At 40.2% G+C, this 25,284-nt stretch overlaps 1 protein-coding gene across 1 annotated transcript in view; it reads right to left on the bottom strand.

The window, feature by feature from the left end:
* LOC309607935 (HLA class I histocompatibility antigen, alpha chain G-like) overlaps window positions 1-24,595 on the bottom strand; it is a 49,673-nt gene extending 25,078 nt beyond the window's left edge. The window contains 2 exon segments of the mRNA XM_082347087.1: window positions 10,507-10,721; window positions 24,459-24,595. The gene's annotated coding sequence lies outside the window, so the exon portion shown is untranslated.
* Between the last annotated feature and the right edge of the window lie 689 nt (window positions 24,596-25,284).

Below are 25,284 nucleotides of genomic sequence, written 5' to 3'. Positions count from 1 at the left end.
ATTTATAATTGTTACATCTTCTTCTTGGGTTGATCCCTTGATCATTATGTAGTGTCCCTCCTTGTCTCTTGTAACATTCTTTATTTTAAAGTCTATTTTATCTGATATGAGTATTGCTACTCCAGCTTTCTTTTGATTTCCATTTGCATGGAATATCTTTTTCCATCCTCGCACTTTCAGTCTGTATGTGTCCCTAGGTCTGAAGTGGGTCTCTTTAGACAGCATATATATGGGTCTTATTTTTATATCCATTCAGCGAGCCTGTGTCTTTTGGTTGGAGCATTTAATCCGTTCACATTTAAGGTAAATATCGATATGTATGTTCCTATTACCATTTTCTTAATTGTTTTGGGTTTGTTTTTGTAGGTCCTTTTCTTCTCTTGTGTTTCCCACTTAGAGAAGTTGCTTTAACATTTGTTGTAGAGGTGGTTTGGAGGTGCTGAATTCTCTTAGCTTTTGCTTGTCTGTAAAGCTTTTGATGTCTCCATCGACTCTGAATGAGATCCTTGCCAGGTAGAGTAATCTTCCCTTTCATCACTTTAAATATATCGTGCCACTCCCTTCTGGCTTGTAGAGTTTCTACTGAGAAATCAGCTGTTAACCTTATGGGAGTTCCCTTGTAAGTTATTTGTTGTTTTTCCCTTGTTGCCTTCAATAATTTTTCTTTGTCTTTAATTTTGGTCAGTTTGATTACTATGTGTCTTGCCGTATTTCTCCTTGGGTTTATCCAGCCTGGGACTCTCTGCACTTCCTGGACTTGGATGGCTATTTCCTTTCCCAGGTTAGGGAAGTTTTCGACTATAATCTCTTCAAATATTTTCTTGGGTCCTTCTCTCTCTCTTCTCCTTCTGGGACCCCTATAATGCGAATGTTGTTGCATTTAATGTTGTCCCAGAGGTCTCTTAGACTGTCTTCATTTCTTTTCATTCTTTTTTCTTTATTCTGTTCTGCAGCAGTGAATTCCACCATTCTGTCTTCCAGGTCACTTATCCATTCTTCTGCCTCAGTTATTCTGCGATTGGTTCCTTCTAGTGTATTTTTCATTTCAGTTATTGTATTGCTCATCTCTGTTTGTTTGTTCTTTAATTCTTCTAGGTCTTTGTGAAACATTTCTTGCATCTTCTCGATCTTTGCCTCCATTCTTTTTCTGAGGTCCTGTATCATCTTCACTATCATTATTGTGAATTCTTTTTCTGGAAGGTTGCCTATCTCCACTTCATTTAGATGTTTTTCTGGGGTTTATCTTGGTCCTTCATCTGGTACATAGTCCTCTGCCTTTTCATTTTGTCTGTCTTTCTGTGAATGTGGTTTTTGTTCCACAGGCTGCAGGATTGTAGTTCTTCTTCCTTCTGCTGTCTGCCCTCTGGTGGATGAGGCTATCTAAGAGGCTTGTGCAAGCTTCCTGATGGGAGGGACTGGTGGTGGGTAGAGCTGGGTGTTGCTCTGGCGGGCAGAGCTCAGTAAAACTTTAGTTCGCTTGTCTGCTGATGGGTGGAGCCGAGTTCCCTCCCTGTTGGTTGTTTGGCCTGACCCAGCACTGGCGCCTGCAGGCTTTTTGGTGGGGCTAATGGTGGACTCCGGGAGGGCTCACGCCAAGGAGCACTTCCCAGAACCTCTACTGCCAGTGTCCTTGTTCCCACGGTGAGCACAGCTACCCTCCGCCTCTGCAGGAGACCCTCCAACACTTGCAGGTAGGTCTGCTTCAGTCTCCTATGGGGTCATTGCTCCTTCCCCCAGGTCCTGATGCACACATCACTTTGTGTGTGCCCTCCAAGAGTGGAGTCTGTTTCCCCCAGTCCTGTCAAAGTCCTGCAATCAAATCCCACTAGCCTTCAAAATCTGATTCTCTGGGAATTCCTCCTCCCGTTGCCAGACCCCCAGCTTGGGAAGCCTGACATGGGGCTCAGAACCTTCACTCCAGTGGGTGGACTTCTTTGTTATAAGTGTTCTCCATTTTGTGAGTCATCCACCCAGCAGTTACGGGATTTGATTTTATTGTGATTGCCCCCCTCCTACCGTCTCATTGTGGCTTCTCCTTTATCTTTGGATGTGGGGTATCTTTTTTGGTGAGTTCCAGTGTCTTCCTGTCAATGGTTGTTCAGCAGTTAGTTGTGATTCCAGTGCTCTCACAAGAGGGAGTCTTCCCTTCCTTCCTTCCTTCTTCCTTCCTTCCTCCCTTTTTCTTTTCTTCCTTTCTCTTTCTTCCTTTTCTTTCTTTCTTTCCTTCCTTCCTTTTCGTTTTCTTTCTTCCTTTCCTTTCCTTTCCTTTCCCTTCCTGTGAAAGCACTGAGTCCTAACCAGTGGACCACCAGGGACTTCCCTCCACCATGCTTTTTTTTTTTTTTAATATTTATTCATTTATTTGGTTGCACCAGGTCTCAGTTGCAGCAGGCGGGCTCCTTAGTTACAACTCACAGGCTCCTTAGTTAAGGCATATGAACTCTTACTTGCAGCATGCATGTGGGATCTAGTTCCCTGACCAGGGATCAAACCCGGGCCCCCTGCATTGGGAGCACAGAGTCTTAACCACTGCACCACCAGGGAAGTCCCCCACCATGCTTAAAATTCTCCTAGCCTCTACCAACTGCCTGGTTCCAAACCTGCTATTCCATTTGTAGGTCTTTGTTATAGCAATATCCCACTTTCAGGTACTAAAATACATATTACATTTCTACTAATGCCTAACAATATTACCATCAATTCAACAGCTAAAACCATAAACATTTATTATCTTGCAGGCTTTGTGGGGCAGGAATCTGGGCACAGATTAGTGGGTCCTCTGCTTAGGGCCTCACAAGCCTGCAATCAAGGTATTGGCCATCTCAAGACTTGACAAGAGAAGGATCTGCTTTCAAGCTCCCAAACTGTTGGCAGAATTCAATTCCATGTGGCTATAGGAAGAACGGCTTCAGCTTGTTGCTGATTGCTGACCAGAGGCCACCCAAGCTCCAAGAAGCAGCCCTCAATTACTTTCCATGTTCCTCCCAACATGGCTGCTTGCTTCATCAAAGCCACTAGAGAAGAAAGCCTCTTTCTTAGACGTGACAATCCTATGTAATGTAATCACATAAGTGATATCCCATAACCCTGGCCATAGTCTATTGGCCAAGAGCCTCAAGTGTAAGTTATCACACGAATGAACACCAGGAGGCAGGGACTATAGGGGCTACCTTAGAATCTATCTGCCACAATCTTGTACTGTATTACCTGGCTGAATTAATTTATTCATTCCAGTAATCTGTGTGTTTGGGAGGGTACCTTAGGGTTTTCAAAATGCAGGATCACATTATTTTCAAATAAAGATAGCGTTATTTCTTCCTTTCCAATGTAGATGTCTTTTTTTTTTTTTTTTTCTAATTGCACTAGCTATAACCTCTAGTACAATGCTTATAGAAATGGTGGCAGCAGACATACCTTGTTCTCAATCTTGGGGGAAAGCATTCATTCTTTCACCATTAAGATGTCAGGTTTTTCATAAATGCTCTTTATCAGGTTAAATAAGTTCTCTCTGTGGCAAACTCTAAGATGACCCCTAATGATCCTCATTTTCTAATATTTATGCCCTTTTATTATAACCCTCCCCTTGACTGTCTCTGGGACCTTTGACTTGTTTCTAACGGAGAGAATATGGCAAAAGTGATGGGATGTCATGCCTATGATCACATTGCTACAGAGTCTGTTTTGCTAGTAGACTTTCTTGAGACACTCTCCTGTGCTGGCTTTGAAGCAGCAGCCATGTTGAGAGTCCCATGTGACAAGGAGCTGAGGGTGGCTACTAGGAGCTGAGGGCAACCTCCAGCCAACAACCAGCAAGAAGTCAAGTCCCTCAGTCTTATAACCACAGGGAACTGAATTCTACTGACGTCCTTAGTGAATGTGGAAGTAGATCTTACAGTCAATCCTCCAGCTAAGAACACAACTGACACCTTAATACAGCCTTGCAGAGAACCCAGCTGAGGTATACTTGGGAGTCCTGACCCACAGAAATTGTGAGATAATAAATGTGTGTTGATTTGGGGGCTAGGTTTGTAATCACTTATTATGTAGCACCGAAAACTATGTATGTTTAATCCATTCACATTTAATGTTATTTTTTATCTGAGTGGATTTGTTTACCATGTTTTTTTCTTTTTTTTATGTATCTCATGTCTTTTTGTTCCTCTGTTCCTTCTTTATTGTCTTTTATTAGGTAGATATTTTGCTATGAGCCATATAAATTATTTTGTTCATTTCTAAGTGTAATTCTGAATTATTTTATAGTGGTTTCTTTAGGAATTACAATCTCTACCTTAACATATCACAGTATACTTTGGATAAATACTAATTTAATTCCAGTAAGCAGAGAAACCTTGCTCTGATATAGTTTTGTTATGACTCCTCTCCTTCGTGTTATTGTCATATATATTACATAGCTATATTTGTAACATAGTGTCATAAATATTGATTTATATAATTTTCTTTTAAAGAAGTTGAGAAAAGAGAAAAAACATACTTGAGCCTTTCATTTTAAACTCTGTATTTAGCATTTCCAGTACTCTTCCTCTTGTGGATTCAAATTACCATTTTTGTCATTTCCTTACTCCAAAAGAGTTCCATTCCTTCCTCCATCCTTTGTCCAATTATTCACATGAATATATATTACATCTGAAGATGTTATAAGCCCAACGCAATAAATTTATTATTGCTTTATATAATTTAAGTCAGATAAGAAAAGATAAAAATACATTTATAATGTTTTTCATAATTATGTTCATATTACCTTTCCTGGTGCTCTTTGTTTTTTTCAGGCGGATTGGGGTTATTGTCTGGTGTCATTTCTTCTCAGCCTAAAGAACTTAACTATATAGTATTTCTTGTAAAACAGATCTGCTAGCAATAAATCCTCTCAGTGTCTTTGGGAATGTCTTTGTCTTCAGTTTCAAATCATAGTTTTGCTAGATATAGGATTCTTTGTTAACAGGTTATTTGGTGGTTTCTGTGTTTTTGTTTAGCTTTATTTTGCTTTTCATTTTGAATGTATCAATGTTTTCTGGCCTCTATTGTTTCTGATGAGAAGTTAGCTGTTATTCTTATTGTGTGTGGGTGTGTGTTTAATATGTAATGAGCTTTTTCTCCTACTGCTTGCAAATTTTTCTCCTTTCTTTTGTTCACGATCTTTTGACCATAATGTGTCTTGGTGTGGATCATCTTACTTGGAGTTTGATACATCTCTTGAGTGTATAGATTCAAGTTTCTCATCAAATTTGGGAAGTTTCAAGCCTTTATTTCTTTATTTTTTCTGCTTTTTCTCTTTCCTCCTTTTCTGAGACTCCTATTATGCATACGTTGGTACTGATGTTGTCCCACAGTATCTGAGGCTCTGTTCATATTTTTTTATTCTTATTTCTTCCAGTTCTTCATACCAGATAAACTCTATTGAACTATCCTCAAATTCTTTCTTCTGCCTGCTCAATTCTGCTATTGAGTCCTTCTACTGAACAGGTTTTATTTTGTTTCTTGGGTTTTTTTTGCTTTGTATGTGTATTTTTTTTTAATTTTTTAGAAGATTTTATTGTTTTAGAAAAGTTTTAGATTTTCAACAAAATTGAGAGGAAGGTACAGAGATTTTTCCATACACCCTCTGCCCCCACACTTACACAGTCTCCCCCATTATCAACACCACTCACCAGAATGGTACATTTTTTACCAAGGATGAACCTACATTGACACATCATAATCATGAAGTCCATAGTTTTCCTTAGTGTTCACTCTTGGAATTGTACATACTATGGTTTGAACAAATGTATGACATATATTCATTATTATTATAGCATACAAAGCATTTTCATTGCCCTAAAAATCCTCTGTGTTCTGCCTATTTATCTCCCTACCTCACCCCACCCCACCCCACCAGTTACCACTAGGTTTTCTTGTCTCTGTAGTTTTGCCTTTTCCATATGTCATATAGTTGGAATCAACCTTGCATCATTTATATTCCCACCTAGTTCTCCCCACAGTACATGCTGGATATTTTAAACAAAATTATAGATATATCATTTCATCTGTAATATTTTTAATGTATCCCTAAAATTAATTTTATAAATTTCATAATTACAGTATCATTTCTAAAAATAACAATTCTTAACATCATCAAACATTCAGTGCATGTTCACACTTCCCTAATTATATTTTTTTCTTAACAACTGAGGTGTTTAAACCAGGATCCAAAGAGATGTACTCATTGATTTTGGTTGCTATGTCTCCTAACTTACTGATTCCCTCTCTTCTTTTTGTTTTTTTCTCTTGAAATTTATTTGGTTAGAAATCAGCCTTCACTTCTAGCACAGCTTACCTACAGCTTCCTGTTTCCTGCCCTTTGAGGTCACAAAATTACTTCTTAGTTAAGATACTGACATTTTCTTCGAAACTCCTTTCTCTTAAGTTTATTTAGTACCTTCAACAACTCTTTCTCCTCATAGTGAGATTTCAAGTGTCTAGAAAAACACATCCCTACATAAGGGGGTCTATAACCCACTGTCCTAACCTCATTAACTCACTCTAGTGTTGTTCTATTATCTTTATGATGCAAGAAGCAGAACTGTCTGAGAATAACACTGCGAACTCATGCTGGGTAGCCTGAATAATAAGCTAATTAGAACCTGGGGTTCCTTCTTCTCCCAGCGAGTGGGGCTGCAAGAAATCACCATCCAGTTGGATCAGTGGTGTTTTTAACACTTGGCAAAGGAGTCTATAATTTGCCATGGGCCCCCAGGCCTCCAGTTATTGGGCAGTTGGCATTTCCGTACATCTGCAATATATTATCTATTACTGCATAACAAATTACCCCAAACAAGAGGATCTCACAGCATCTCACAGTTTCTGTGGGTCAGCAATCCAACCACAGCATAAGCTGGGTCATCTATTTCAGGGTGCCTACAAGGCTGCAATCAAGGTGTTGGCAAGAGTGGGGCTCATAAAAAGAAACGAAATTGAGTTATTTGTAGTGAGGTGGATGTACCTAGACAGAGTGAAGTAAGTCAGAAAGAGAAAAACAAATACTGTATGCTAACACATATATACGGAATCTTAAAAAAAAAAAATGGTTCTGAAGAACCTAGGGGCAGGACAGGAATAAAGACGCAGACATAGAGAATGGACTTGAGGACACGGGGAGGGGGAAGGGTAAGCTGGGACGAAGTGAGAGAGTGTCATGGACATATGTACACTACCAAATGTAAAACCGATAGGTAGTGGGAAGCAGCCGCATAGCACAGGGAGATCAGCTCGGTGCTTTGTGACCACCTAGAGGGGTGGGATAGGGAGGGTGGGAGGGAGATGCAAGAGGGAAGAGATATGGGGATATATGTATATGTATAGCTGACTCACTTTGCTATAAAGCAGAAACTAACACACCATTGTAAAGCAATTATACTCCAATAAAGATGTTAAAAAAAATGCAGATGATGTCCAAATAAAACTTTCTTTTCACTTCAAAGTTTGACTCAGCTTATCTTGGGAATGTGAGGAGGGTGTTGAGGAAGAGTCTGTTAGAGGTTCATGGGAGAGGCAAGTGGAGGGGGCAGGGGGAAGAGGTGGTGGGGACAAAGGGAGAGACTGAGCACACTGGACGGTATCCAACAGTGCTCTGAGACTAAGGAGGGAGCACCATGAGCGGTGTTAGGTGCCATAGAGAAGACTAAGGAAAGGCCTCTGAGGACTACTGGAAGACAGTGTAAATTAAGTGGCGAGAAGAAGTGGGACTGCAGAAGTCAAAGAAAGATGAGAATTTTTTTTTTGACAGGAAAGTAGGATTTATTGGTGGGCATGAGTAAGGAGGGGACAGCGTCAAAGCTCTCAAGAGTGCAGGGCCCATCATTTGTCCAGGGGCCACAATTAGGGATGCATTTGACCACACAGCCATCCGGGATGAGCCACTTTTCTGCCACCATGTTTTCAAATTCATCCCCATTAAACAGTAAATCCCCACTTCTTGGAGATGTGGATCTTCTGGTGGCCAGGGAACTTGAACTTGGCCCTGCGGAGGGCCTCAATCACATGCTCCTTGTTCTGCAGCTTGGTGTGGATGGACATTATGATTTGGCCAATGTGGACCCTGGCCACTGTGCCCTGGGGCTTTCCAAACACACCGCACATACCTGTCTGGAGCCTAGACTGGGGACAGCATGCCAGTCATGAATGTCCACTGGAAAGGGCTGTCTCCAAGGTCCCTTAGGGCAACCCATTCAGGCAACAGGCTGCATACACTACCGAGGAGGCTGCTGTTTGCAGCCATTGCACACTGGGCCCCCATGGGGAAAGATGAGAATTGAGGAAAGTAAAATAAATGCAGACCACTTCTCTCACTGCAGCAAAGGGAAGATTGTTGCTACATAGGTCAGCCGGGCCAATAAAAGCTTTGTTAAATTCTGATTTGAAAGCAAAAAAGAGGAAGCACTATAAAGACTGATAAAAGAAAAAAGACTATGAAAACAATAACTCTAAAGGAGTTACGAAAAAAATAAAAAATAAAGGAGTTATGATCAAGACTACAGTTAGTTTGGAACTGGCTATATCTCTGGAGAAACATTTTGGAATTAGCTGTCTCTTTTCCCAGCTATGACCTCAGATTCCTGAAGGGACTATGTCTGTCTTGTTCACTGGTATCCATGGGACCTAGCACAATGCCTAACACAGTCTCTCAATAAAAGTTTGCTACTGATGGACTCTTCCTTCAATATTTGAGGAGTACATGCTTAATAAGTGTCCTCAGTGGTCCATGGCCCACCTCTACTGCAAAGAGAAAGAGTAATTTCCATGAGCAGTTTGCAAAGATCTTGGCTTCCCTAGAAAGTGCTCAGTTTGACAAACGAGAAGGATCACTTTGCTCCTTTCACCAGCCAAAACAAAGACTGTAGAAAGCTGTTTTAAACTTTCTCTCCTTACATTTGAATGGGACCACATATGGAATCCCCCATATACCTAAGTGCACAAAGATGCAGTGTCTATTTCTCTACAAGTGGTCTGTTCTTCCTCACAAATCTCCCACCTATAAAGTTAGGACAGCCCATTGGACAAGATCATAAAGAGTCTTGTAAGCCATTCCAGAGAGATTTAGGTCTTACCCAATCAGTGAAGGATAAAAGTCATCATCAAAGATGACTGAGTAGGGGAATACTACAGAGTTCTGAGTCAGAAATATCACCGAGGAGGCAGTACAGAGGAAAGACTGGGAGTGAGGCAAGGGAGTGAGACCAAATGCTCAGATAAAGGTAGGGAGTCAGCTGCCACAGTATAGGAAGGGCCTGAAATAGGACAGTCAAAGTGGAAAAGGAAGGAGGGGACAGCTAAGATGTTTAGAAATGTCAGAAACTGGCAATTAATTAAATGGGAGGGATACAGGAGAGGAATTACAACATAATTAACAAAGCAGTGAAGCACTGGATATCAACAGCAAAGAAAATGCCCTTTAAAAAAAAAAAGGAAGAAAAAAAAATCTCATCCCAGTAGTTTCACATCCTAAGGGTCAGGATCTCCACCTGGAATCTTTCTGCAGTGCTCTATGGGAACAGGGAGAGGATTTTAGAGGCTATCACTTTTGGGTCACTTCCTAAGCAGTGGAATTCTTAGGATGGGAGGGAGGACATTCTAGTTCCTCAGGGATTCACTGAAGTGAATCAGGGCATGATCAGTGACAACACTGTGTTGCTCCCAGAGTGGACAAAGGTCTGAGTGTGAGAGATACAGAGCTCCTGAAGTCTCTCTGACAGATAAATCCATCAGCCTCTGGAACCTACCTAATCCTTCTCCAGTCCTAATCTCCTTAATCCTAAATCTGAGCTCAGTTCTGCCAGCACCTCTAGAGTAAATCATAAGGTCTGAGACCTCAGCAACAAGAGAAGCAGAGTTGGACTCACTGAGGCAGCCAAAAGAAAGAGGGAGAGATGGAGAAATGCAAAATAACAGAAGATCTGACTCTACCACCTGGGTAGTGCCTTTCATTCTCCTGTGTTTTCCAGTAAGTCATTAGCAGATCATCTGCCATCTTCTTTTTCTTCAAGAACCAATCAAAACTCAAATTTGCATTTGGGAAACAGAAACTTTCAGAAAACCCAGAGACATCTTTTCAGGACCATGGAGAGCAGAAGGTGGTCGCTCCTGAGGAAACGTTCCATCCCAACATGAAGATGAGGGAAAGAAAGAATAAAGGGTAGTGGAGTCATTAATGGAGAGCATTCAGGTGAGGTAGAAAGACTTGCAATATAAAATCCAAAAGGGCCTTATAGAGCACCTAGTCTGAACTCCTCATAGGAGGGATACTCTTGAGCCAGAAAAGGAAATTCTCCATACCTTCATTATAGCCAACAGTTCTCTTCAGCGATTTATCTTAAAAGGTATCTATAGGGAGTTGAGACTTTTTCAATTTCCTTGGAAGAAATGCATACAAAAAGAACCTTTGATTGATGGTTCTAAAAAGAGCATTACAAACAAGAACCGAAATATTGATACCATAAAGGTAAAGAATCTCACCTAGGTAGGATGACATAAGAGCTGCCAACTCAAGGTTAGTCCTTGGGTCTCCTGACACCCGTGCAGTGTTTTCTTCTTTCTAGTTCTTGAGTGGTTAAGGATCTAGATTCTCCTCTGGCTCTGCCATACACCAGCTGTGTGACCGCAGGCAAATTACTCATTCATTCCAAGACTTGATCTCCTTCTTTGAGCTAAGGCTTCCTGTGTGTCAGACACTGTGAAGCAATGGGAAAACAAAGACAATTTCTGCTCTCAAGTAGCTCCTACTCCAGTGGAGGACAGATATAAAAAACATCAATAGTTCAAGAACACTATAAAAGTACAGAAGTTTTCCAAAGAAAAATATTAACAACTTGGAGGTGGGAGCAAGATTAAGAGGAATCCAGGAAAACAAAGGCATCAAGCTGTGAAATAGGGCACTAGATTTAGGGAACTACAAATAACAATAACTTAGTTCTGATGGATGATAATTTGGCAGTGGGGAGAGCTGGAGTAATAAAACCTTCCACATACTAATGTTGTGGAAGTCAAAGGAGACAAAGCACTACATAGATAAATATTAGCTATGTATTATGCCAACAGCTACCCCTATGAGAAAAAGATTCTTTAATTCAACAAACATTTATAGAATACCTACTACATACTCACTGTACTAGGAGAAGCCACTTCTCCTTTTGGTCCCCTCCCTAAAATAGAGCCAGCTTGAGAATCAAGAAAACCAAATTCTGCAATCTTTCCTGGAGGTAAAAGTGCCTCTTCTATGCATATCAAGCAAGGGGAGTGGAGGAGAGCTTGACAATTCCATGATTCCTCTACTGAAGTGTCACTTAGATAAGCACATCTTGCACTTGTGTGATTTGAAAAAAGGCTTTGCCTACAGACCAAAGAATACCAGGGATGACCTCTGGTATGATCCCCTTGGCACCAAGTAATCAAGCAAGGTGGTATCATGACACAGAGTCAGATGATCAAAAGTGGCAAATTTCCCAGGCTCAGCTGACAATGAGAGCATACGTAAAAGTGGTTAGAAAAATCATCTTTATGCCAGTTACTATTTTCAACTTCTCCTACTTAGTACTAATTCTCTTAGCTTCCCATAACCAAATATTTGCATATGAACAAGTAGCAGCCATGGTTCTACAATCTGACTAGTCCACTGACCAACTCAATGTCTACATCAAGGACATCTGGATATTGCAGTGTCATGTAAACTTCTCTCTGGTGAAGTGTCTACAGACACCAGTGAAATTTAAAATTTATACTCTATATTGGGTTGAATAGTGTCCCCCCAAAATTCATGTCCACTAGGAACCTCAGAATGCAATCTTATTTGGAAATAGGGTCCTTGTAAATGTAATCAAGTTAAAATGAGGGCATACTGGATTAAGATGGGCATTAATCCAATGACTGATGTTCTTTTTTTTTTTTTTTTTTTTTTTTTTAAAATTTATTTATTTATTTATTTATTTATGGCTGTGTTGGGTCTTCGTTTCTGTGCGAGGGCTTTCTCCAGTTGTGGCAAGCGGGGGCCACTCTTCATCGCGGTGCGCGGGCCTCTCACTATCGCGGCCTCTCTTGCTGCGGAGCACAGGCTCCAGACGCGCAGGCTCAGTAATTGTGGCTCACGGGTCTAGTTGCTCCGCGGCATGTGGGATCTTCCCAGACCAGGGCTCGAACCCGTGTCCCCTGCATTGGCAGGCAGACTCTCAACCACTGCACCACCAGGGAAGCCCGACTGATGTTCTTTTTAGAAGAGGGAATTTTGGACACAGACACAGACACACACACACACACACACACACACACACACACACAGAGAACACCATGTGACAGTGGAGAGAGAGACTGCCAAGGAACACAAAGTATTGCCAGCCACCACAAGAAGCTAGGAGAGAGGCATGGAACAGATTCTCCCTCAGAGCCTCCAGAAGCAATCAACCTGACCAACACCTTGATTTCAGTCTTCCTCCAGACCTGTGAGAGAATAAATTTTGTTCTTTTAAGCCACCAGTTTGTGATACCTTGTTATAGCAACCCTAGGAAACTAATACATACCCCCCTCCCAGTACATGTTTTCCTTCTATGTGCCCTAGGATTTAGGATTTTTTAATCTTCTCAGACAGAAAAGGATAGATATCAATGCTAGTAACTGTATTAGCACATGGAAAGGGGTACTCGTGAGAGCAACAGAATGACTGAGCAATTCAAACCAAAAGAGCACCTTCACAGGTGATGTAAAGGGCAGGGAAATTTACTTCTGAAGGCTCTATAAATTGAGACCCTTTAATCTCTGCAGTAGTTTTTTAAATACCTACAAATTCTTTGATACAAATTCTAGGGAGGGAGAGAAGGGCAGCAGTTAAGAAGAATTCCTGGAACTCAGTAACACATTAGCTGTGAGTGAGAGGGAAAAATCTCAGTTCATACATGTTGAGCTCCAGGTGTGTGAGTTTCAGGAGAGACATATAAGCCAGAAACAAATTTTGAGAATCTTTAGCATACAGATTAGCAGATCTCAAATGAGCTTCTCTGGCCAAATGCACAAGAATTGTCTGGGGAAACCTATGAAAACACGGAGTGCCAGTTAATACTTAAATGAACTCTATAATTAAAAATTTACTACTATTAGTAAGAGATTGTGACGGGGGTCTAGATATAAGAAATAGTCAAATATCAATTATTTCTTACTTCTTTATCCAAGCAATGAAGCACCTGGTGTGCTTATCAGAAACTGGGGGAAAATCTCCACTCATAACAGCCAAAAAAATGCTAAATGAATCTGTTTTTTAAAAATGAAGATTTTGGGACTTCCCTGGTGGCACAGTGGTCGAGAATCCACCTGCCAATGCAGGGGACACGGGTTGGAGCCCTGGTCTGGGAAGATCCCACATGCCGTGGCGCAACTAAGCCCATACGCCACAACTACTGAGCCTGCACTCTAGAGCCCACAAGCCACAACTACTGAGCCCGTGTGCCACAACTACTGAAACCGGCTCGCCTAGAGCCCGAGCTCCACAACAAGAGAAGCCACCACAGTGAGAAACTCGTGCACCACAATGAAGAGTAGCCCCGACTCGTAGGAACTAGAGAAAGCCCGTGCACAGCAACAAAGACCCAGCACAGCCAAAATTAAATAAATTTTTTTTTTAAAAATGAAGATCTTACTGAAGAAATAAAACAAGACCTAAATAAATGGAAAACAAACCACATTCTTGGCTGGGAAGACACATAAAAAATACCAACAATACCCAAGTTAAATTATACATTTAATGTTTTTCCGTTTAGAATCACAATAGGTTTTTCTCTTTTTCTTTCACGGGAGAGAACAGTAAAAAATGATTTCAGAGTGTATAGGGAATACATGTCCAAAAACATCTAAGAAAAAGTATAAAAATAACAGGAAAGAGAGACTTGCCTGTCTAGATTTCAGAAAATACTATAAAATCAATGAAATAAGATCTATGGTGTTGGTGTAAGAAGAGATAAATAGAAGATTAGAATATAGAATCAAAAATTCAGAAACAGATCTCATTATGAAAGAATTTCAGATATGACAAGTGTGATAGTTTAATTCAATGAAAAGAGGATGATTATTTAATAAATGTAGCTAGTACAACTAGCCATCCATCTAAGCCATCTAATGCATGCTATTCAACAGTAACAACTAGCCTCATGTGGCCACTAAGCACCTAAAATGCGCCTAGTCTAGAATTGAGATTTGATATGAGTGTAAAATATACATTGGATTTCAAAGACTTAGTCTGAGAAAACATAAAATATCCCACTAATAATTGTTTAAAATGGATCACATGTAAAAATATTTTTGATATGATGGGTTAAGTTGGTGAAATAAAATATATTATTACAATTAATTTCACTTCTTTTTACTTTTTTTTAATGCAGCTTTGCTAGAAAACTTAAAATTACGTAAGTATCTTACATTTTATTTCTACTGGACAGCACTGCTCTAGAGAAAAATAAAGATCTTCCCTTTACATCATATTTTTAAAAACAAAGATAAAGGGCTTCCCTAGTGGCGCAGTGGTTGAGAATCTGCCTGCCAATGCAGGGGACACGGGTTCGAGCCCTGGTCTGGGAAGATCCCACATGCCGTGGAGCGACTAGGCCCGTGAGCCACAACTACTGAGCCTGCGCGTCTGGAGCCTGTGCTCCGCAACAAGAGAGGCCGCGACAGTGAGAGGCCCGCGCACCGCGATGAAGAGTGGCCCCCACTCGCCGCAACTAGAGAAAGCCCTCGCACAGAAACGAAGACCCAACACAGACATAAATTAATTAATTAATTAATTAATTTTTTAAAAAACACAAAAAAACAAAGATAAAGACTTAAATGCAAAAAATAAAAAACACTGTAAGAAAACCTAGGAAAGTAAATTAGAATCTGAGGGTCAGGCTAGATTTCTTAATGAGGACAGTATGTCAAGTGTGTGTATGTATGTATGTATAAACTGATAAGCAAAAGACAGACAACCCAACAGGAAAAACAGGCAAAAGACAGGATTGGAAATGCACAGAAAACAAATCCCAATAACAAACAAACAAACAATAACAACAAAAAGATATTCAAAATTACTAAGTAAGAAAAAGTGTAATTCAAATAACCAAGACATTTTTTACTGGCCAGAAAAAAAATAAAAACAGATAATAACTCTCTCTCCTGGGGATGTGGGAAAGGGGAAAGCTCATACACTGCTGCCAAGGTAAATGTAAAGAATAACAGCCTTCTTAAAAAGCAGTAAGGGGCCTTCCCAAGTGGTGCAGTGGTTAAGAATCTGCCTGCCAATGTAGGGGCCACAGGTTCGAGCCCTGGTCCGGGAAGATACCAGATGCCACAGAGCAACTAAGCCCATGCACCAAAACTACTGAGCCTGCACTCTAGAGACCACGAGCCACAACTACTGAGCCCAAGTGCCACAACTACTGCAGCCCACACACCTAGAGCCCATGCTCTGCAACAAGAGAAGCCACCACAGTGAGAAGCCCACACACCACAACGAAGAGAAGCCCCCGCTCATCGCAACTAAAGAAAGCCCACGTGCAGCAACAAAGACCCAACACAACCAAAAGAAAAAAAAAAAGAAAAAAATGCAGCAATGAAATATCCATAAAAATTAGTACTACAGTTGTTCCACACAGATACCAAAATCCACTGATGCTCAAGTCCCTTCTAAAAAATGGCAGCCCTCTGTATCCACAGATGCAGAACCTACAGATACAGAACCCACGGATACAGAGAGCTGATTGTAAATAATACCCTTCAACCCCGGAACTGTTTTCACAGTAATGAATCCACTAGCACATAAGGACAAATGTTCAGAGAATCTTTAGTCTAACACTATTTATGCAGCAGCAAAATAAAATAAAGAGGAAACTAAGGCAAAAGAAAGGAAACTAAGTAACAACAGGAAACTAAGTAAATGCCCATCTGCAATAAAAGACTGGAAAATGTATGTCACCTGCAGAACAAGACCTGTTATGCAATCATTACAATTTTAATGAAAAAAATAAGCAAAAATTTTTAAATATGAAAATGTCAACAGTGGCTCCACTGTAAGCAAACAGACTATCTCATAATATGCTGGTGTGGGCAGGAATCGGTACAACCTTATGGGAAGGAAACTAGAAGACAATTAGAATTTTAAATTTCCATGCCTTTTGACTCAGTAGCTCAGTTTCCAGAAATCTGTCCTACTAATACAGATGGTATGACAATTTAAAGACATATGTGCAGAGCAGAAGCAAGAAGAACTACAATTCTGAAGCTTGTGGAAGGAAAACCACATTCACAGAAAGATAGACAAAATGAAAAGGCAGAGGACTTTGTACCAGATGAAGGAACAAGATAAAACCCCAGCAAAACAACTAAATGAAGTGGAGATAGGCAACCTTCCAGAAAAAGAATTCACAATAATGATAGTGAAGATTATCCAGGACCTCGGAAAAAGAAGGGAGGCAAAGATCAAGAATATGCAAGAAATGTTTAACAAAGACCTAGAAGAAAGAACAGAGATGAACAATACAATAACTGAAATGAAAAATACACTAGAAGGAATCAATAGCAGAATAACTGAGGCAGAACAACGGATAAGTGACCTGGAAGACAGAATGGTGGAATTCACTGCTGCAGAACAGAATAAAGAAAAAAGAATGAAAAGAAATGAAGACAGTCTAAGAGACCTCTGGGACAACATTAAATGCAACAACATTGGCATTATAGGGGTCCCAGAAGGAGAAGAGAGAGAGAAAGGACCCGAGAAAATATTTGAAGAGATTATAGTCAAAAACTTCCTTAACATGGGAAAGGAAATAGCCACCCAAGTCCAGGAAGTGCAGAGAGTCCCAGGCAGGATAAACCCAAGGAGAAACACGCTGAGACACACAGTAATCAAATCGACAAAAATTAAAAACAAAGAAAAATTATTGAAGGCAACAAGGGAAAAACAACAAATAACTTACAAGGGAACTCCCATAAGGTTAACAGCTGATTTCTCAGCAGAAACTCTACAAGCCACAAAGGAGTGGCATGATATATTTAAAGGGAGTGGCATGATATATTTAAAGTGATAAAAGGGAAGAACCTACAACCAAGATTACTCTACCTGGCAAGGATCTCATTCAGATTCAATGGAGAAATCAAAAGCTTTACAGACAAGCAAAAGCTAAGAGAATTCAGCACCACCAAACCAGCTCTACAACAAACGCTAAAGGAACTTCTCTAAGTGGGAAACACAAGAGAAGAAAAGAACCTACAAAAACAAACCCATAACAATTAAGAAAATGGTCATAGGAACATACATATTGATAATTACTTTAAACGTGAATGGATTAAATGCTCCAACCAAGAGACGCAGGCTCACTGAATGGATACAAAAACAAGACCCATCTATATGCTTGTCTACAAGAGACCCACTTCAGACCTAGGGACACATACAGACTGAAAGTGAGGGAATGGAAAAAGATATTCCATGCAAATGGAAATCAAAAGAAAGCTGGAGTAGCAATATTCATATCAGATAAAATAGACTTTAAAATAAAGAATGTTGCAAGAGACAAGGAAGGACACTACATAATGATCAAGGGATAAATCCAAAAAGAAAATATAACAATTTTATATATATATACATACACACACACACATATACACATATATGTGTATGTGTATATATATATATATATATATACACATACATATATATATATATATATATATATATATATATATATATATATATATTATACGTACCCAACATAAAAGCACCTCAATACATAAGGCAACTACTAACAGCTATAAAAGAGGAAATCAACAGTAACACAATAATAGTGGGGGACTTTAACACCTCATTTACACCAATGGACAGATCATCCAAACAGAAAATTATAAGGAATCACAAGCTTTAAATGACACAATAGACCAGATAGATTTAATTGGTATTTATGGGACATTCCATCCAAAAACGGCAGATTACACTTTCTTCTCAAGTGCACATGGAACCTTCTCCAGGACAGATCACATCTTGGTCACAAATCAAGCCTCAGTAAATTTAAGAAAACTGAAATCATATCAAGCATCTTTTCTGACCACAACGCTATGAGATTAGAAATCAATTACAGTGAAAAAAACATAAAAAACACAAGCACATGGAGGCTAAACAATATGTTACTAAATAACCAAGAGATCACTGAAGAAATCAAAGAGGAAATCAAAAAATACCTAGAGACAAATGACAACGAAAACATGATGATCCAAAACCTATGGGATGCAGCAAAAGCAGTTCTAAGAGGGAAGTTTATAGCAATACAATCCTACCTCAAGAAACAAGAAAAATCTCAAATAAACAATCTTAGGTTCCTACACCTGAAAGAACTAGAGAAAGAAGAACAAACAAAACCCAAAGTTAGCAGAAGGAAAGAAATCATAAAGATCAGAGCAGAAATAAATGAAATAGAAACATAGAAAACAACAGCAAAGATCAATAAAACTGGTTCTTTGAGAACATAAACAAAATTGATAAACCATTAGCCAGACTCATCAAGAAAAGGAGGGAGAGGACTCAAATCAATAAAATTAGAAATGAAAGAGAAGAAGTTACAACAGACATGGCAGAAATACAAAGCATCCTAAGAGACTACTACAAGCAACTCTATGCCAATAAAATGGACAACCTGGAAGAAATGGACAAATTCTTAGAAAGGTATAACCTTCCAAGACTGAACCAGGAAGAAAGAGAAAATATGAACAGACCAATCACAAGTAAGGAAATTGAAACTGTGATTAAAAATCTACCAACAAACAAAAGTCCAGGACCAGATGGTTTCATATGTGAATTCTATCAAACATTTAGAGAAGAGCTAACACCCATCCTTCTCAAACTCTTCCAAAAAATTGCAGAGGAAGGAAGACTCCCAAACTCATTCTATGAGGCCACCATCACCCTGATACCAAAACCAGACAAAGATACTACAAAAAAAGAAAATTACAGACCAATATCACTGATGAATATAGATGCAAAAATCCTCAACAAAATACTAGCAAACAGAATCCAACAGCACATTAAAAGGATCACACACCATGATCAAGTGGGATTTATCCCAGGGATGCAAGGATTCTTCAATATACGCAAATCAATCAATGTGATACACCATATTAACAAATTGAAGAATAAAAACCATATGATCATCTCAATAGATGCAGAAAAAGCTTTTGACAAAATTCAACACAACACCCATTTATGATAAAAACTCTCCAAAAAGTGGGCATACAGGGACCCTACCTCAACGTAATAAAGGCCATATACAATAAACCCATAGCAAACATCATTATCAATAGTGAAAAACTGAAGGCATTTCCTCTAAGATCAGGAACAAGATGAGGATGTCCACTCTCGCCACTATTATTCAACATATTTTGGAAGTCCTAGCCACAGCAATCAGAGAAGAAATAGAAATAAAAGGAATACAAATTGGAAAAGAAAAAGTAAAACTGTCACTGTTTGCAGATGACATGATACTATACATAGAGAATCCTAATGCCACCAGAAAACTACTAGAGCTAATTCATGAATTTGGTAAAGTTGCAGGATACAAAATTAATGCACAGAAATCTACTGTATTCCTATACACAAATGATCAAAATTCTGAAAGAGAAATTAAGGAAACACTCCCATTTACCATTGCAGCAAAAAGAATAAAATACCTAGGAATAAACCTACCTAAGGAGACAAAAGACCTGTATGAAGAAAACTATAAGACACTGATGAAAGACATTAAAGATGATACAAACAGATGGAGAGATATACCATGTTCTTGGATTGGAAGAATCAATATCGTGAAAATGACTATACTACCCAAAGCAATCTACAGATTCAATGCAATCCCTATCAAATTACCAATGGCTTTTTTTTTTTTTCTTTTAAATAGTTGTTTCATTTCCCCAACTCAATCGTTTGGGTTATTTTACTTTTTTCTTTTTTTTTTAATTTTATTTATTTATTTATTTATTTATTTATTTATTTATGGCTGTGTTGGATCTTCGTTTCTGTGCGAGGGCTTTCTCCAGTTGCGGCAAGCGGGGGCCACTCTTCATCGCGGTGCGTGGGCCTCTCACTATCGCGGCCTCTCTTGTTGCGGAGCACAGGCTCCAGACGCGCAGGCTCAGCAATTGTGGCTCACGGGCCCAGTTGCTCCACGGCATGTGGGATCTTCCCAGACCAGGGCTCGAACCCGTGTCCCCTGCATTGGCAGGCAGATTCTCAACCACTGCGCCACCAGGGAAGCCCCCCAATGGCATTTTTTACAGAACTAAAATTTAAAAATCTTAAAATTTGTATGGAGACACAAAAGACCCCGAATAGCCAAAGCAGTCTTGAGGGAAAAAAACGGAGCTGGACGAATCAGACTCCCTGACTTCAGAGTATACTACAAAGCTACAGTAATCAAGACAATATGACAGGGCTTCCCTGGTGGTGCAGTGGTTAAGAATCCGCCTGCCGATGCAGAGGACACGGGTTCGAGGTCTCGTCCGGGAAGATCCCACATACCGTGGAGCAACTAAGCCCGTGCGCCACAACTACTGAGCCTGTGCTCTAGAGCCCGTGAGCCACAACTACTGAAGCCCGCACACCTAGAGCCCGTGCTCCACAACAAGAGAAGCCACTGCAATGAGAATCCCATGCACCACAACGAAGAGTAGCCTCCGCTCGCCACAACTAGAGAAAGCCTGCGTGCAGCAATGAAGACCCAACGAAGCCAAAAATAATAAATAAATAAAAATAAAATGAAAAAGAAAAAGAAGACAATATGGTACTGGCACAAAAACAGAAATATAGACCAATGGAACAGGATAGAAAGCCCAGAGATAAACCCACGCACCTGTAGTCAACTAATCTACGACAAAGGAGGCAAGGATATATAATGGAGAAAAGACAGTCTCTTCAATAAGTGGTGCTGGGAAAACTGGACAGCTACATGTAAAAGAATGAAATTAGAATACTCCCTAACACCATACACAAAAATAAACTCAAAATGGATTCGAGACCTAAATGTAAGACTGGACACTATAAAACTCTTAGAGGAAAACATAGGAAGAAGACTCTTTGACATAAATCACAGCAAGATCTTTTTGATCCACCTCCTAGAGTAATGGAAATAAAACCAAAAATAAACAAATGGGACCTAATGAAACTTAAAAGCTTTTGCAAAGCAAAGGAAAGCACAAACAAGACGAAAAGACAACCCTCAGAATGGGAGAAAATATTTGTAAATGAATCAACGGACAAAGTATTAATCTCCAAAATATATAAACAGCTCATGCAGCTCAATGTAAAAAAAGCCCAAACAACCCAATCAAAAAATGGGCATAAGACCTAAATAGACATTTCTCCAAAGAAGACATACAGATGGCCAAGAAGCACATGAAAAGCTGCTCAACATCACTAATTATTAGAGAAATGCAAGTCAAAACTACAGTGAGGTATCACCTCACACCAGTTAGAATGGGCATCTTCAGAAAATCTACAAACAACAAATTCTGGAGAGGGTGTGGAGAAAAGGGAATCCCCTTGCACTGTTGGTGGGAATGTAAATTGATACAGCCACTATGGAGAACAGTATGGAGGTTCCTTAAAAAACTAAAAATAGAACTACCATATGACCCAGCAATCCCACTACTAGGCATATACTCAGAGAAAACCATAACTCAAAAAGACACATGCACCCCAATGTTCATTGCAGCACTATTTACAATAGTCATGTCATGGAAGCAACCTAAATGCCCATCTACAGTTGCATGGATAAAGAAGATGTGGTACATATATACAATGGAATATTACTCAGCCATTAAAAGGAATGAAATTGGGTCATTTGTAGAGAAGTAGATGGATGTAGAGACTGTCATACAGAGTGAAGTAAGTCAGAAAGAGAAAAACAAATACCGTATATTAACGCATATATGTGGAACCTAGAAAAATGGTACAGATGAATCAGTTTGCAGGGCAGAAATAGAGACACAGATGTAGAGAACAAAGGTATGGACACCAAGGAGGGAGAGTGGCGGGGTGTGGGGTGGTGGTGGTGGGATGAACTGGGAGATTGGGATTGATATGTATACACTAATATGTATAAAATGGATAACTAATAAGAACCTGCTGTTTAAAAAAATAAAATAAATTTCAAAAATTCAAAAACAAATAAAAGACGCATTCCTTATTGAGAAGTTAAAAAAAAAAAAAAGACATCGGGGCAAATATATCAAATCATTACATTGTACACCCTAAACTAACACAGTGTTATACGTCAGTTATATCACAATAAAACTGAGGGAAAAAGATATATGTACAAGAATGTTCACTACAGCCTTTATTTAATAAGACTTGGAAAAACCCTAAATGTCTTCTCTAAACAAAATGGCTGAATAAATTATACGTCTACACAATGAAGCAGTGATATAGACTTGAAAAAGAACAAGGTAGTTCCAATGTTACTGAATTGGGAAGATAAAAGACAGCCACTATAAAGTATAAAAAGCACAGTGTGTAAAGCATAAAAAGCACAGGATAAAGTATAAAAAGACTGACGACTGTCTTTCTGCAGTTTAAATTTTTTATAATTTAAAAAAATGGTGGGGGAAAATTAGATGCTTTGCCTTTTTCTGAGGAAGCATTTCGGAAGTCTGGACAGTTGAACCCTCTCCCTCCCCAACCTACCATATCTCATATCTGACCTCAACCAGTTTTCTACCTGCACTGCTAATACATCCTTTTCCTCTATATGACTCAGTGGTTCCAAGATATCTTCTGATATAAAAGATATATCAGATATATCTTTTACTGATATAAAAACAATATTAAAGTGTATATTTAATTTTTTTAAATTATCATTCATATTACTATTATTCATTTTTGCATATTCCTATGTTGGAAATCCCTTGTTGATATAAATCAACATCACAATTCAGTGTTATTCCACCTCTCCTGAACTGCAATCCCTTTTAATTTTAGACAACGAATACCTTTCCTTGTTTAAAGAATGTACTTGTATCTTAGTGTATTCATAAATCTCAGCCGACCAAGTTTCACAGGTCATAACAAATTTGTGTTAAGATTTCAAATTTCCTTTATTATTATTTTGTGTGTTATCATATAGACAGATGGAAATAAGAGATCATAGCATTGTGTTAACCCACTTTCCCAGGCATTCTCTCTTGAAAAATATTGGATACTTCATTACTGTTCTATGTCAGGGGTCAGCGAACTATGGTCTGCTACCTGTGTTTGTACAGCCCACAAGCTAAGAAATGTGTTTACATTTTTAAATGATTGGGGGTAAAATCAAAAGGAGAATAAAATTTCAAGGCAAGTGAAGAATTTATATGAAATTCAAATTTCAGCAACGCTCGCTCATTTAGTATAGTCTAACGCTATTTTCATACTACAAAGACAGAACTGAGTATGGGCAACAAAGCCAAAAATATGTCCTATTTGGCTCCTTACAGGAAAGGTTTGCCAAACCCTGTTCTATGACATAGTACATGCCCTTCATAATTTTACAGTTTTACCTAGACATTCTCCCCCTTTCCTTCCATACTGAGCATAAAGTCATCTTAATAATCTATTAGTCTCCAGGCCAACACATTCTTCATATTCCTCAGAAATGCACTTCCTCCTGGAAATTTACTTAATATTACCACCCCTGGCCACCTACAAACAGAAAGCCAGAATGAAGTGCTCGCCAACACCTTAAAAGTTACAAATCATAACCAGAACCAAACCTCACCACGCTCCCTATAAAGTAAGGATAAAGAGGCTGACCCCTCAGTTTGTGGCTTTCAAACTACCCTACCTTAGAACTGAGGCAGTCCGTGAACTAGAAAAAGTACTGCTGCTAAAATTCCCAATGGTCAAATAACAATGAGGGGAAAAGAAGTTAATAAATGTAATTTTATCAAGTTTAATCCTCTTCAAATCACTGCTACTGAAAAAAAGTGAACAAAAAGCAAAGAACAGTGAAGAAAAAGCAGACCAGCTGTATTTAGCATGCCTGACCCTAAATCTTTATACCTCCCACATGAGATATTTTCTGCAAATAAATAGTTCCTGGCTCCCAGGATGAGAGGTTAAATACTGCACAGTGTCTGTAAACAGCATCACAACTTACACAGGAACAAGTAGGGCCATTGGGCCATTTCACCTGGAAGGGTACACCAAAATGTGCTCATTTCTTTCGGTTAGCATTCTGTATGCCAAGTGTTGGCAGAGAGAAGGCGGGGCGAGCTGCGTTTCCTACCAGCAGTGTCCACTCTTAGCACTAACTCCTGCCCAGCCGCAGCACACCTTTCCCCAGCCCCAACTTCTCCCCAGTCCCATCACCCTTTTACCCAGCATCCACTCCTCCCCAGCTCCATCAACTCAACTCAGCACCTCCTCCCAGTCTCATCACACCTCTGTCCGCCGACTCTTCCCCAGCCTCATCATCTCGCTCTCGTCCTCCAAAGTCACAGGGCTGCGAAGCTTCCAGCAACAGGAGAGGAAAGTAAGGAGGCTATAACGCAGGAGTCCGGAGTCCCCGCACAACCACCATCTGCTCTTGAGAAACTCAAGCCAAAGCCACAAAACTGGAAAAAGACGGGATTGGCTCGCACCCAGAACGGGTGCTCACGGCGCGCTCGCTGCGGTCGGGCACCGAGCGAGGAGCTGAGGACACAAAGGTGAGCAGCAGAGTCACAGTACCAGCTCTTTCGGGGCTTCCACTCCATCGGAGGAGGTAGATTATTTCCGTAAAGCTCGCCTAGCAAGGACAAGGTGACCAGCATCCGAAGTCCACGGCAGGGAAAACTGAGCTAATCCTTGAATGTTAAAAGGCTTAAACTCAACTTGTCGGAAGTGACGTGCCAGCTGAGACCCGCAGGTCCACCACGTAATTGGCCGCCGACTCGGCGAGCCACCTTCTCCCGGGACTGGCCTGGAGAGAGGAGCAGTGTAGCTCAAAGTCCGCAACCCGCCCTTGTCCCGCCCCCGGCGGCTCCCAGCCCCAACCGGGACCAGCCCGAGCCGGGTCAGAGCCCGGGCCCACACCCTGGGCGGGACGGTCCCGCCTGCCCCGGCGCCCGTAGACGCCCTGTGGGCAATGGGCTTCAGCGCTCCGCCACGCGCATGCGCGGCCTTCTTTCTCCAGAGTATTCCTCGGGTCACCTGGACGACCGCATTTCAGCCACCTGCCCCTCCGGGTCTCTTCTCGCCCGTAACGCCTGCTGCTGGTTTTCCCCTC

The sequence above is a fragment of the Balaenoptera borealis genome, assembly GCF_965194805.1.
Source record: "Balaenoptera borealis genome assembly, chromosome: 12".
In the NCBI taxonomy this organism is placed as follows: Eukaryota; Metazoa; Chordata; class Mammalia; order Artiodactyla; family Balaenopteridae; genus Balaenoptera; species Balaenoptera borealis.
The sequence above is the reverse complement of the archived record's forward strand: the minus strand, read 5'-3'. Positions and strand labels throughout refer to the sequence as shown.